The sequence below is a fragment of the Coffea arabica genome, chromosome 6e (genome assembly GCF_036785885.1).
Source record: "Coffea arabica cultivar ET-39 chromosome 6e, Coffea Arabica ET-39 HiFi, whole genome shotgun sequence".
Classification (NCBI taxonomy): Eukaryota; Viridiplantae; Streptophyta; class Magnoliopsida; order Gentianales; family Rubiaceae; genus Coffea; species Coffea arabica.
The window spans coordinates 32774142-32789070 of NC_092321.1; positions in this window are offsets into that span (position 1 = coordinate 32774142).

Below are 14929 nucleotides of genomic sequence, written 5' to 3' on the forward strand. Positions count from 1 at the left end.
TGTATTGTTCGCCCGCCTTTTCGACATTTTCTTTATTAGAAAATTCCCCAGATAATTTTATTGAGTAAATATAGTTTTTAGATGATTTTTCTAGTATCAGTTAGTTTTTGAGAAATTAAGAACATATATCGGACGTGGGACCCACTAGTGCGGAAAGTTCGATAAAATTCGGCCAGTTAGGTTAAGTTTTGGATACCGGATTTATTTTACCAGGTGCTAAGAGATAATTAGAGGTTGTTATATGGATGAGAGTGGAGAGACAAAAAGATAAGTTTTAAACCTAAAGGTGACAAGTGTCACCATCCAATTCACTCTTGACTTTGACCATTTAACTTTACCTTTACCTTTACCAAATAAATACCACAAATTGGCCAAAACATCCTCTTATTTTCTCCACTCTTGGCCGAATTTCTTGGAGAGCAAAAGAAAGAAAAGCTTCCAATTTTTGCCTTCATTTCTTGCTCAATCTTGGGATTCAACCGTTAAAATTCCAAATTCCTCCATAAAAGTCACTTGCTTAGGAAGATTGAAGGTAGTGGTGGAGTGATTAGAGAAGGCAAAGGACTAAACCATCACGTTTCTTGATATTTCAAGGTATCATGTCTAGCAATCCTTTCTTTGTTCTTGATGATGTTAAATTAGTGACTTGTGGTGGCTAAAGAGATGTTTTAGTGGAAGATTTCATGATTTTGGTTGAGATTGATGACTTTTTCTATTTACTCATGATTTTTCTGTTTTAATATTATTCATATGGTGTGGCTATGTATGATGATTGCAAATGATATAGAATGAAGCTAGAAGGTGTATTTGGTGGTTAATTGCAAGAAATTTCTGTTTTGGAAGGAAAATTGGAAAACTAGGGTTTATGTTCCTACATTCTGCCCGGTTTTGTAGCTCATAGTTAGAGGCCGAATTGGCCTTGGGTTAAAACATGAAAGTTGTAGGGAATGATATTTTAGAGGTGCCTCAAAAATTTAAGGTCAATCGGAGCAGCTTACCTTGAGAAAAGACGGAATTAACCTTGCTGCCCTGGTTCTACCCGAATTTGAGAATTGCTTCTGTAATGGGTTATTTTGGTTGGGAATTCTTCGAAATTGGTTGTTGAGATCTTATGATGAATTGTAGCCCTATTTCTTAGCTTTAGGATGGCTTTGGAATTACTGGATTTGGACTTACGTAGCCTGATTTATGATGTTTACACCAGAATGCAATTTGTGAACCTGTTTTTACGGTTCTGGTGTAGTATATTGCATTTTTGACCTGGTTACACTCGAAACTGGACTGAGTGACCTTCTTCAATACTGTAGCCTTATCTCTTAGCTTCGAAACGGTGTATCTTTCACCTCCATCCGATAATCGTAGTGTCATTGGTGCCAAAACCGTAAAATGATGTCAAAAACTATTTTTCTGGTTTTGAGCTTAACTTTCATTTCCGGACTTTTCCCTAGTTTGAATTGTACTTGTACTACTTGGAGCTTACTGAACGGCTATTGAATGAACTTATTTGTGTGACTTTGGGACTGGCCGAGGAAATAATGAAGCCATGATGGCTGGAAAAGTTAGCAAATTTAGTGGAAGTGCTGTCCGAGCTTTGAAAGGACTTGATTGGATTGAGTTTGTGATCTAAGACTTGGATTTGAGCAAGGCAATGATATATGATGGATGGTTTCTGAGCCATGGAGGTGAGTGACCCTAAACTGTTTCCAAAGTTACTTTTGAACTGTTTTCTTGCATTATTTACTCGATTGGATATCATGCGTGCTTGGATGTGAGTGTTCCTTGTTTGTTGTATTTTCTTGACTTCATGACTTGTATTATTGTTTGATAACGTGTTAAGTGCTTTCAATGATTTCTAAAACGAGTTTTCTAGGCGAGTGTGTACTTTATCGCACTCGACCTCGATAAATGTGAAATTTTCAAAGATGGAACGATTGAAATGTTACTTGTGCATGAATGTAAGCCTTTTGGATGAACTGGCCACTGCCCCTTGTTACCGATCGACTCGAGCCAGAAGCGGACTCGGTCGGGCGATATGGTGACCTGGGTGAACGTTTGGTATACTCGAGTATTACCTTGTAGGTTGGTGGAGGTCGGTGGAGCCTGGCCGATGTCCAGGAAAGGTTGAATGAACGAACGAACGAACGAACGAGGGTTTTATTGATAAATGAAAAATGCATTTTCAAATCAATGAAGGAAAGGGGAATGACAGGAGAACGAACGAATGAACGAATGAACGTATCCTTTTCATGTATGGTTTCTTGTAAATGTTGTAATTGTTTCTTGACTTATCGTTTGATATATGACATCTTTGAAATGAACTATTGTGAAACCGATTTGATTACTGATTTTACTGGTTACTCGCTGAGCTTCTAGCTCACCCCAAAACGATTTTATTCCCCTCCACAGGGCTCAAGGCGAAGGAAGGACTTGTAGTACTTATTCACGTGACTGGATGGCTTATTTGGAATTGTTTCCGCTTCGCTTATGACATGTAATTGTTGGAGAATTTGATGTAATATTTGAGATGTACATTGTATTTGTTTGAGGACTGTAGTGAACGACTGAGTCCCGGCGAGAGCTGGGCAGGCGACCCGCCGAACCTTGGGGTACGCCCTATGGGGAGGTGGGGCGTCACAGTTGGTATCAGAGCTTAGGCTTCAGATCTCTGTAGTGTATCCTAGGCTTGAAGTTTAGGATGCCGGACTGTGGGTTTGATTTGACTCTTAGTGTTTGCTTGGAATGCTTGAGTGATTCTTGCGGAATTTCTTGACTTGATTGGTACAAGATGGAATGTCGAGGACGACATTCTTTTAAGGAGGGGAGTTTGTGACGCTCCAAAAGAATGAGTGCGAGAACCCGAAAATGTTCTAAGTTTTTTAGGTTTATTGTATTGTTCGCCCGCCTTTTCGACATTTTCTTTATTAGAAAATTCCCCAGATAATTTTATTGAGTAAATATAGTTTTTAGATGATTTTTCTAGTATCAGTTAGTTTTTGAGAAATTAAGAACATATATCGGACGTGGGACCCACTAGTGCGGAAAGTTCGGTAAAATTCGGCCAGTTAGGTTAAGTTTTAGATACCGGATTTATTTTACCAGGTGCTAAGAGATAATTAGAGGTTGTTATATGGATGAGAGTGGAGAGACAAAAAGATAAGTTTTAAACCTAAAGGTGACAAGTGTCACCATCCAATTCACTCTTGACTTTGACCATTTAACTTTACCTTTACCTTTACCAAATAAATACCACAAATTGGCCAAAACATCCTCTTATTTTCTCCACTCTTGGCCGAATTTCTTGGAGAGCAAAAGAAAGAAAAGCTTCCAATTTTTGCCTTCATTTCTTGCTCAATCTTGGGATTCAACCGTTAAAATTCCAAATTCCTCCATAAAAGTCACTTGCTTAGGAAGATTGAAGGTAGTGGAGGAGTGATTAGAGAAGGCAAAGGACTAAACCATCACCTTTCTTGATATTTCAAGGTATCATGTCTAGCAATCCTTTCTTTGTTCTTGATGATGTTAAATTAGTGACTTGTGGTGGCTAAAGAGATGTTTTAGTGGAAGATTTCATGATTTTGGTTGAGATTGATGACTTTTTCTATTTACTCATGATTTTTCTGTTTTAATATGATTCATATGGTGTGGCTATGTATGATGATTGGAAATGATATAGAATGAAGCTAGAAGGTGTATTTGGTGGTTAATTGCAAGAAATTTCTGTTTTGGAAGGAAAATTGGAAAACTAGGGTTTATGTTCCTACATTCTGCCCGGTTTTGTAGCTCATAGTTAGAGGCCGAATTGGCCTTGGGTTAAAACATGAAAGTTGTAGGGAATGATATTTTAGAGGTTCCTACAAAATTTAAGCTCAATCGGAGCAGCTTACCTTGAGAAAAGACGGAATTACCCTTGCTGCCCTGGTTCTACCCGAATTTGAGAATTGCTTCTGTAATGGGTTATTTTGGTTGGGAATGCTTCGGAATTGGTTGTTGAGATCTTCTGATGAATTGTATCCCTATTTCTTAGCTTTCGGATGGCTTTGGAATTACTGGATTTGGACTTACGTAGCCTGATTTATGATGTTTGCACCAGAATGCAATTTGTGAACCTGTTTTTGCGGTTCTGGTGTAGGATATTGCATTTTTGACCTGGTTACACTCGAAACTGGGCTGAGTGACCTTCTTCAATATTGTAGCCGTATCTCTTAGATTCGAAACGGTGTATCTTGTACCTCCATCCGATAATCGTAGTGTCATTGGTGCCAAAACCGCAAAATGATGTCAAAAACTGTTTTTCTGGTTTTGAGCTTAAATTTCATTTCCGGACTTTTCCCTAGTTTGAATTGTACTTGTACTACTTGGAGCTTACTGAAAGGCTATTGAATGAACTTATTTGTGTGACTTTGGGACTGGCCGAGGAAATAATGAAGCCATGATGGCTGGAAAAGTTAGCAAATTTAGTGGAAGTGGTGTCCGAGCTTTGAAAGGACTTGATTGGATTGAGTTTGTGATCTAAGACTTGGATTTGAGCAAGGCAATGATATATGATGGATGGTTTCTGAGCCATGGAGGTGAGTGACCCTAAACTGTTTCCAAAGTTACTTTTGAACTGTTTTCTTGCATTATTTACTCGATTGCATATCATGCGTGCTTGTATGTGAGTGTTCCTTGTTTGTTGTATTTTCTTGACTTCATGACTTGTATTATTGTTTGATAACGTGTTAAGTGCTTTCAATGATTTCCAAAACGAGTTTTCTAGGCGAGTGTGTACTTTATCGCACTCGACCTCGATAAATGTGAAATTTTCAAAGATGGAACGATTGAAATGTTACTTGTGCATGAATGTAAGCCTTTTGGCTGAACTGGCCACTGCCCCTTGTTACCGATCGACTCGAGCCAGAAGCGGACTCGGTCGGGCGATATGGTGACCTGGGTGAACGTTTGGTATACTCGAGTATTACCTTGTAGGTTGGTGGAGGTTGGTGGAGCCTGGCCGATGTCCAGGAAAGGTTGAACGAACGAACGAACGAACGAACGAACGAGGGTTTTATTGATAAATGAAAAATGCATTTTCAAATGAATGAAGGAAAGGGGAATGACAGGAGAACGAACGAATGAACGAACGAACGTATCCTTTTCATGTATGGTTTCTTGTAAATGTTGTAATTGTTTCTTGACTTATCGTTTGATATATGACATCTTTGAAATGAACTATTGTGAAACCGATTTGATTACTGATTTTACTGGTTACTCGCTGAACTTCTAACTCACCCCAAAACGATTTTATTCCCCTCCACAGGGCTCAAGGCGAAGGAAGGACTTGTAGTACTTATTCACGTGACTGGATGGCTTATTTGGAATTGTTTCCGCTTCGCTTATGACATGTAATTATTGGAGAATTTGAGATGTACATTGTATTTGTTTGAGGACTGTAGTGAACGACTGAGTCCCGGCGAGAGCTGGGCAGGCGACCCGCCGAACCTTGGGGTACGCCCTAGGGGGAGGTGGGGCCGTCACAGTTGGTATCAGAGCTTAGGCTTCAGATCTCTGTAGTGTATCCTAGGCTTGAAGTTTAGGATGCCGGACTGTGGGTTTGATTTGACTCTTAGTGTTTGCTTGGAATGCTTGAGTGATTCTTGCGGAATTTCTTGACTTGATTGGTACAAGATGGAATGTCGAGGACGACATTCTTTTAAGGAGGGGAGTTTGTGACGCTCCAAAAGAATGAGTGCGAGAACCCAAAAATTTTCTAAGTTTCTAGGGTTTATTGTATTGTTCGCCCGCCTTTTCGACATTTTGTTTATAAGAAAATTCCGCAGATAATTTTATTGAGTAAATATAGTTTTTAGATGATTTTTCTAGTATCAGTTAGTTTTTGAGAAATTAAGAACATATATCGGACGTGGGACCCACTAGTGCGGAAAGTTCGGTAAAATTCGGCCAGTTAGGTTAAGTTTTAGATACCGGATTTATTTTACCAGGTGCTAAGAGATAATTAGAGGTTGTTATATGGATGAGAGTGGAGAGACAAAAAGATAAGTTTTAAACCTAAAGGTGACAAGTGTCACCATCCAATTCACTCTTGACTTTGACCATTTAACTTTACCTTTACCTTTACCAAATAAATACCACAAATTGGCCAAAACATCCTCTTATTTTCTCCACTCTTGGCCGAATTTCTTGGAGAGCAAAAGAAAGAAAAGCTTCCAATTTTTGCCTTCATTTCTTGCTCAATCTTGGGATTCAACCGTTAAAATTCCAAATTCCTCCATAAAAGTCACTTGCTTAGGAAGATTGAAGGTAGTGGAGGAGTGATTAGAGAAGGCAAAGGACTAAACCATCACCTTTCTTGATATTTCAAGGTATCATGTCTAGCAATCCTTTCTTTGTTCTTGATGATGTTAAATTAGTGACTTGTGGTGGCTAAAGAGATGTTTTAGTGGAAGATTTCATGATTTTGGTTGAGATTGATGACTTTTTCTATTTACTCATGATTTTTCTGTTTTAATATGATTCATATGGTGTGGCTATGTATGATGATTGCAAATGATATAGAATGAAGCTAGAAGGTGTATTTGGTGGTTAATTGCAAGAAATTTCAGTTTTGGAAGGAAAATTGGAAAACTAGGGTTTATGTTCCTACATTCTGCCCGGTTTTGTAGCTCATAGTTAGAGGCCGAATTGGCCTTGGGTTAAAACATGAAAGTTGTAGGGAATGATATTTTAGAGGGTCCTACAAAATTTAAGCTCAATCGGAGCAGCTTACCTTGAGAAAAGACGGAATTACCCTTGCTGCCCTGGTTCTACCCAAATTTGAGAATTGCTTCTGTAATGGGTTATTTTGGTTGGGAATGCTTCGGAATTGGTTGTTGAGATCTTTTGATGAATTGTAACCCTATTTCTTAGCTTTCGGATGGCTTTGGAATTACTGGATTTGGACTTACGTAGCCTGATTTATGATGTTTGCACCAGAATGCAATTTGTGAACCTGTTTTTACGGTTCTGGTGTAGTATATTGCATTTTTGACCTGGTTACACTCGAAACTGGGCTGAGTGACCTTCTTAAATATTGTAGCCTTATCTCTTAGCTTCGAAACAGTGTATCTTGTACCTCCATCCGATAATCGTAGTGTCATTGGTACCAAAACCGAAAAATGATGTCAAAAACTGTTTTTCTGGTTTTGAGCTTAACTTTCATTTCCGGACTTTTCCCTAGTTTGAATTGTACTTGTACTACTTGGAGCTTACTGAACGACTATTGAATGAACTTATTTGTGTGACTTTGGGACTGGCCGAGGAAATAATGAAGCCATGATGGCTGGAAAAGTTAGCAAATTTAGTGGAAGTGTTGTCCGAGCTTTGAAAGGACTTGATTGCATTGAGTTTGTGATCTAAGACTTGGATTTGAGCAAGGCAATGATATATGATGGATGGTTTCTGAGCCATGGAGGTGAGTGACCCTAAACTGTTTCCAAAGTTACTTTTGAACTGTTTTCTTGCATTATTTACTCGATTGCATATCATGCGTCCTTGTATGTGAGTGTTCCTTGTTTGTTGTATTTTCTTGACTTCATGACTTGTATTATTGTTTGATAACGTGTTAAGTGCTTTCAATGATTTTCAAAACGAGTTTTCTAGGCGAGTGTGTACTTTATCGTACTCGACCTCGATAAATGTGAAATTTTCAAAGATGGAACGATTGAAATGTTACTTGTGCATGAATGTAAGCCTTTTGGCTGAACTGGCCACAGCCCCTTGTTACCGATCGACTCGAGCCAGAAGCGGACTCGGTCGGGCGATATGGTGACCTGGGTGAACGTTTGGTATACTCGAGTATTACCTTGTAGGTTGGTGGAGGTCGGTGGAGCCTGGCCGATGTCCAGGAAAGGTTGAATGAACGAATGAACGAGGGTTTTATTGATAAATGAAAAATGCATTTTCAAATGAATGAAGGAAAGGGGAATGACAGGAGAACGAATGAACGAACGAACGTATCCTTTTCATGTATGGTTTCTTGTAAATGTTGTAATTGTTTCTTGACTTATCGTTTGATATATGACATCTTTGAAATGAACTATTGTGAAACCGATTTGATTACTGATTTTACTGGTTACTCGCTGAGCTTCTAGCTCACCCCAAAACGATTTTATTCCCCTCCACAGGGCTCAAGGCGAAGGAAGGACTTGTAGTACTTATTCACGTGACTGGATGGCTTATTTGGAATTGTTTCCGCTTCGCTTATGACATGTAATTATTGGAGAATTTGATGTAATATTTGAGATGTACATTGTATTTGTTTGAGGGCTGTAGTGAACGACTGAGTCCCGGCGAGAGCTGGGCAGGCGACCTGCCGAACCTTGGGGTACGCCCTAGGGGGAGGTGGGGCCGTCACAGTTGGTATCAGAGCTTAGGCTTCAGATCTCTGTAGTGTATCCTAGGCTTGAAGTTTAGGATGCCGGACTGTGGGTTTGATTTGACTCTTAGTGTTTGTTTGGAATGCTTGAGTGATTCTTGCGGAATTTCCCCAGATAATTTTATTGAGTAAATATAGTTTTTAGATGATTTTTCTAGTATCAGTTAGTTTTTGAGAAATTAAGAACATATATCGGACGTGGGACCCACTAGTGCGGAAAGTTCGGTAAAATTCTGCCAGTTAGGTTAAGTTTTGGATACCGGATTTATTTTACCAGGTGCTAAGAGATAATTAGAGGTTGTTATATGGATGAGAGTGGAGAGACAAAAAGATAAGTTTTAAACCTAAAGGTGACAAGTGTCACCATCCAATTCACTCTTGACTTTGACCATTTAACTTTACCTTTACCTTTACCAAATAAATACCACAGATTGGCCAAAACATCCTCTTATTTTCTCCACTCTTTGCCGAATTTCTTGGAGAGCAAAAGAAAGAAAAGCTTCCAATTCTTGCCTTCATTTCTTGCTCAATCTTGGGATTCAACCGTTAAAATTCCAAATTCCTCCATAAAAGTCACTTGCTTAGGAAGATTGAAGGTAGTGGAGGAGTGATTAGAGAAGGCAAAGGACTAAACCATCACCTTTCTTGATATTTCAAGGTATCATGTCTAGCAATCCTTTCTTTGTTCTTGATGATGTTAAATTAGTGACTTGTGGTGGCTAAAGAGATGTTTTAGTGGAAGATTTCATGATTTTGGTTGAGATTGATGACTTTTTCTAGGCCGAATTGGCCTTGGGTTAAAACATGAAAGTTGTAGGGAATGATATTTTAGAGGTTCCTACAAAATTTAAGCTCAATCGGAGCAGCTTACCTTGAGAAAAGACGGAATTACCCTTGCTGCCCTGGTTCTACCCGAATTTGAGAATTGCTTCTGTAATGGGTTATTTTGGTTGGGAATGCTTCGGAATTGGTTGTTGAGATCTTCTGATGAATTGTATCCCTATTTCTTATATTTTGGATGGCTTTGGAATTACTGGATTTGGACTTACGTAGCCTGATTTATGATGTTTGCACCAGAATGCAATTTGTGAACCTGTTTTTGCGGTTCTGGTGTAGGATATTGCATTTTTGACCTGGTTACACTCGAAACTGGGCTGAGTGACCTTCTTCAATATTGTAGCCGTATCTCTTAGATTCGAAACGGTGTATCTTGCACCTCCATCCGATAATCGTAGTGTCATTGGTACCAAAACCGCAAAATGATGTCAAAAACTGTTTTTCTGGTTTTGAGCTTAACTTTCATTTCCGGACTTTTCCCTAGTTTGAATTGTACTTGTACTACTTGGAGCTTACTGAAAGGCTATTGAATGAACTTATTTGTGTGACTTTGGGACTGGCCGAGGAAATAATGAAGCCATGATGGCTGGAAAAGTTAGCAAATTTAGTGGAAGTGGTGTCCGAGCTTTGAAAGGACTTGATTGGATTGAGTTTGTGATCTAAGACTTGGATTTGAGCAAGGCAATGATATATGATGGATGGTTTCTGAGCCACGGAGGTGAGTGACCCTAAACTGTTTCCAAAGTTACTTTTGAACTATTTTCTTGCATTATTTACTCGATTGCATATCATGCGTGCTTGTAAGTGAGTGTTCCCTGTTTGTTGTATTTTCTTGACTTCATGACTTGTATTATTGTTTGATAACGTGTTAAGTGCTTTCAATGATTTCCAAAACGAGTTTTCTAGGCGAGTGTGTACTTTATCGCACTCGACCTCGATAAATGTGAAATTTTCAAAGATGGAACGATTGAAATGTTACTTGTGCATGAATGTAAGCCTTTTGGCTGAACAGGCCACTGCCCCTTGTTACCGATCGACTCGAGCCAGAAGCGGACTCGGTCGGGCGATATGGTGACCTGGGTGAACGTTTGGTATACTCGAGTATTACCTTGTAGGTTGGTGGAGGTTGATGGAGCCTGGCCGATGTCCAGGAAAGGTTGAATGAACGAACGAACGAACGAACGAGGGTTTTATTGATAAATGAAAAATGCATTTTCAAATGAATGAAGGAAAGGGGAATGACAGGAGAACGAACGAATGAACGAATGAACGAACGTATCCTTTTCATGTATGGTTTCTTGTAAATGTTGTAATTGTTTCTTGACTTATCATTTGATATATGACATCTTTAAAATGAACTATTGTGAAACCGATTTGATTACTGATTTTACTGGTTACTCGCTGAGCTTCTAGCTCACCCCAAAACGATTTTATTCCCCTCCACAGGGCTCAAGGCGAAGGAAGGACTTGTAGTACTTATTCACGTGACTGGATGGCTTATTTAGAATTGTTTCCGCTTCGCTTGTGACACGTAATTATTGGAGAATTTGATGTAATATTTGAGACGTACATTGTATTTGTTTGAGGACTGTAGTGAACGACTGAGTCCCGGCGAGAGCTGGGCAGGCGACCTGCGAACCTTGGGGTACGCCCTAGGGGGAGGTGGGGCCGTCACAGTTGGTATCAGAGCTTAGGCTTTAGATCTCTGTAGTGTATCCTAGGCTTGAAGTTTAGGATGCCGGACTGTGGGTTTGATTTGACTCTTAGTGTTTGTTTGGAATGCTTGAGTGATTCTTGCGGAATTTCTTGACTTGATTGGTACAAGATGGAATGTCGAGGACGACATTCTTTTAAGGAGGGGAGTTTGTGACGCTCAAAAAGAATGAGTGCGAGAACCCGAAAATTTTCTAAGTTTCTAGGGTTTATTGTATTGTTCGCCCGCCTTTTCGACATTTTCTTTATTAGAAAATTCCCCAGATAATTTTATTGAGTAAATATAGTTTTTAGATGATTTTTCTAGTATCAGTTAGTTTTTGAGAAATTAAGAACATATATCGGACGTGGGACCCACTAGTGCGGAAAGTTCGGTAAAATTCGGCCAGTTAGGTTAAGTTTTAGATACCGGATTTATTTTACCAGGTGCTAAGAGATAATTAGAGGTTGTTATATGGATGAGTGTGGAGAGACAAAAAGATAAGTTTTAAACCTAAAGGTGACAAGTGTCACCATCCAATTCACTCTTGACTTTGACCATTTAACTTTACCTTTACCTTTACCAAATAAATACCACAGATTGGCCAAAACATCCTCTTATTTTCTCCACTCTTTGCCGAATTTCTTGGAGAGCAAAAGAAAGAAAAGCTTCCAATTTTTGCCTTCATTTCTTGCTCAATCTTGGGATTCAACCGTTAAAATTCCAAATTCCTCCATAAAAGTCACTTGCTTAGGAAGATTGAAGGTAGTGGAGGAGTGATTAGAGAAGGCAAAGGACTAAACCATCACCTTTCTTGATATTTCAAGGTATCATGTCTAGCAATCCTTTCTTTGTTCTTGATGATGTTAAATTAGTGACTTGTGGTGGCTAAAGAGATGTTTTAGTGGAAGATTTCATGATTTTGGTTGAGATTGATGACTTTTTCTAGTTACTCATGATTTTTCTGTTTTAATATGATTCATATGGTGTGGCTATGTATGATGATTGGAAATGATATAGAATGAAGCTAGAAGGTGTATTTGGTGGTTAATTGCAAGAAATTTCTGTTTTGGAAGGAAAATTGGAAAACTAGGGTTTATGTTCCTACATTCTGCCCGGTTTTGTAGCTCATAGTTAGAGGCCGAATTGGCCTTGGGTTAAAACATGAAAGTTGTAGGGAATGATATTTTAGAGGTTCCTACAAAATTTAAGCTCAATCGGAGCAGCTTACCTTGAGAAAAGACGGAATTACCCTTACTGCCCTGGTTCTACCCGAATTTGAGAATTGCTTCTGTAATGGGTTATTTTGGTTGGGAATGCTTCGGAATTGGTTGTTGAGATCTTCTGATTAATTGTATCCCTATTTCTTATATTTTGGATGGCTTTGGAATTACTGGATTTGGACTTACGTAGCCTGATTTATGATGTTTGCACCAGAATGCAATTTGTGAACCTGTTTTTGCGGTTCTGGTGTAGGATATTGCATTTTTGACCTGGTTACACTCGAAACTGGGCTGAGTGACCTTCTTCAATATTGTAGCCGTATCTCTTAGATTCGAAACGGCGTATCTTGTACCTCCATCCGATAATCGTAGTGTCATTGGTGCCAAAACCGCAAAATGATGTCAAAAACTGTTTTTCTGGTTTTGAGCTTAAATTTCATTTCCGGACTTTTCCCTAGTTTGAATTGTACTTGTACTACTTGGAGCTTACTGAAAGGCTATTGAATGAACTTATTTGTGTGACTTTGGGACTGGCCGAGGAAATAATGAAGCCATGATGGCTGGAAAAGTTAGCAAATTTAGTGGAAGTGGTGTTCGAGCTTTGAAAGGACTTGATTGGATTGAGTTTGTGATCTAAGACTTGGATTTAAGCAAGGCAATGATATATGATGGATGGTTTCTGAGCCATGGAGGTGAGTGACCCTAAACTGTTTCCAAAGTTACTTTTGAACTGTTTCCTTGCATTATTTACTCGATTGCATATCATGCGTGCTTGTATGTGAGTGTTCCTTGTTTGTTGTATTTTCTTGACTTCATGACTTGTATTATTGTTTGATAACGTGTTAAGTGCTTTCAATGATTTTCAAAACGAGTTTTCTAGGCGAGTGTGTACTTTATCGCACTCGACCTCGATAAATGTGAAATTTTCAAAGATGGAACGATTGAAATGTTACTTGTGCATGAATGTAAGCCTTTTGGCTGAACTGGCCACTGCCCCTTGTTACCGATCGACTCGAGCCAGAAGCGGACTCGGTCGGGCGATATGGTGACCTGGGTGAACGTTTGGTATACTCGAGTATTACCTTGTAGGTTGGTGGAGGTTGGTGGAGCCTGGCCGATGTCCAGGAAAGGTTGAACGAACGAACGAACGAACGAACGAGGGTTTTATTGATAAATGAAAAATGCATTTTCAAATGAATGAAGGAAAGGGGAATGACAGGAGAACGAACGAATGAACGAACGAACGTATCCTTTTCATGTATGGTTTCTTGTAAATGTTGTAATTGTTTCTTGACTTATCGTTTGATATATGACATCTTTGAAATGAACTATTGTGAAACCGATTTGATTACTGATTTTACTGGTTACTCGCTGAACTTCTAACTCACCCCAAAACGATTTTATTCCCCTCCACAGGGCTCAAGGCGAAGGAAGGACTTGTAGTACTTATTCACGTGACTGGATGGCTTATTTGGAATTGTTTTCGCTTCGCTTATGACATGTAATTATTGGAGAATTTGAGATGTACATTGTATTTGTTTGAGGACTGTAGTGAACGACTGAGTCCCGGCGAGAGCTGGGCAGGCGACCCGCCGAACCTTGGGGTACGCCCTAGGGGGAGGTGGGGCCGTCACAGTTGGTATCAGAGCTTAGGCTTCAGATCTCTGTAGTGTATCCTAGGCTTGAAGTTTAGGATGCCGGACTGTGGGTTTGATTTGACTCTTAGTGTTTGCTTGGAATGCTTGAGTGATTCTTGCGGAATTTCTTGACTTGATTGGTACAAGATGGAATGTCGAGGACGACATTCTTTTAAGGAGGGGAGTTTGTGACGCTCCAAAAGAATGAGTGCGAGAACCCAAAAATTTTCTAAGTTTATAGGGTTTATTGTATTGTTCGCCCGCCTTTTCGACATTTTGTTTATAAGAAAATTCCGCAGATAATTTTATTGAGTAAATATAGTTTTTAGATGATTTTTCTAGTATCAGTTATTTTTTGAGAAATTAAGAACATATATCGGACGTGGGACCCACTAGTGCGGAAAGTTCGGTAAAATTCGGCCAGTTAGGTTAAGTTTTAGATACCGGATTTATTTTACCAGGTGCTAAGAGATAATTAGAGGTTGTTATATGGATGAGAGTGGAGAGACAAAAAGATAAGTTTTAAACCTAAAGGTGACAAGTGTCACCATCCAATTCACTCTTGACTTTGACCATTTAACTTTACCTTTACCTTTACCAAATAAATACCACAAATTGGCCAAAACATCCTCTTATTTTCTCCACTCTTGGCCGAATTTCTTGGAGAGCAAAAGAAAGAAAAGCTTCCAATTTTTGCCTTCATTTCTTGCTCAATCTTGGGATTCAACTGTTAAAATTCCAAATTCCTCCATAAAAGTCACTTGCTTAGGAAGATTGAAGGTAGTGGAGGAGTGATTAGAGAAGGCAAAGGACTAAACCATCACCTTTCTTGATATTTCAAGGTATCATGTCTAGCAATCCTTTCTTTGTTCTTGATGATGTTAAATTAGTGACTTGTGGTGGCTAAAGAGATGTTTTAGTGGAAGATTTCATGATTTTGGTTGAGATTGATGACTTTTTCTATTTACTCATGATTTTTCTGTTTTAATATGATTCATATGGTGTGGCTATGTATGATGATTGCAAATGATATAGAATGAAGCTAGAAGGTGTATTAGGTGGTTAATTGCAAGAAATTTCAGTTTTGGAAGGAAAATTGGAAAACTAGGGTTTATGTTCCTACATTCTG